The sequence below is a fragment of the Tremella mesenterica genome (assembly GCF_000271645.1).
Source record: "Tremella mesenterica DSM 1558 unplaced genomic scaffold TREMEscaffold_3, whole genome shotgun sequence".
NCBI lineage: Eukaryota > Fungi > Basidiomycota > Tremellomycetes > Tremellales > Tremellaceae > Tremella > Tremella mesenterica.
In genome coordinates, this window is record NW_006711227.1 from 1624503 (window position 1) to 1625629 (window position 1127).

Below are 1127 nucleotides of genomic sequence, written 5' to 3' on the forward strand. Positions count from 1 at the left end.
CGAGAGGACTATTAGCTATCGTTGAGGCTTTTAGAAGAAGGAGGCACTTACTGTTACAGGTAGAGACAACAGTTCTCACGGACCACCTGAACTTGACATACTGGATGGAACCGAAGCAGTTCAGCCCGAGGCAGGGCAGGTGGGTCGAAGAGCTTTCTAACTTTAGGTTTAAGATGGTGTATCGACCTGGAAAACAAGCTACGCTGCCGGACGGGCTATCGAGGAGAGCAGACTACCACTCTGGAAAGGGAAGTACTATGGTGCAAGAGAGCAACCTTATTCAAGGATTGCCGAAGTTCGACGAACTCGACGACACTAACTCTGGGTTACAACACCTACTTCGTGCTTTGCAAGGAACAAAGGAAGTAAGAGAGAATGACCTTATTGATCCCATGGATCTGATTGTTGGGATACAGGAAGATGAAGAAGTGGAGGAGGTTAGAAAAGAGCTATTAGGAGCCATTTGCGCTGAGTGCTCCCATCCAAAGTGTCACGATGACGTGCAGGAACCAGGATCAATCACCGAACTACGCCGTAGTTCGCGATCCCCTCTAATACTTCGTGGGGGGTGGACCCCAAGAGGTTTCCTCGCATTCGACGATCGCACTTATGTGCCGAACTACGCCGACGCTCGGCTAAAGATCATGAAGATGCGACGTGACTCGGCCTTGGCTGGTCACCCAGGTTCGGCGAAGACCCTTGAACTAGTCCTAAGGGATTATGTTTGGGTTGGAGTAAGAAAGGATGTTGAGGACTACATCGCTGGCTGCGCGGTATGTCAGAGAGCAAAGACTAACAGACAGAAACCCCATGGAGAGCTTAAACCATTACAAGTGACTACTAAACCCTGGTCAAGCATCTCGATGGATTTCATCGAAGAGCTCCCGAATTCTCATGGATATAATTCCATCCTGGTAGTGGTAGACCGATTGACCAAATGGGGCATTTTTATCCCAACCACGACGAAGTTAACCGCAGCTGGACTATCAGAGCTGATAATGGACTATGTGGTGGCCCAGCATGGATTACCAGAGAGTATAGTATCGGACAGAGGATCGAAGTTTACTTCGAAGTTTTGGAAGAACTTGACCGATAGTCTCGGCATAAGACTACATCTTTCTACCGCG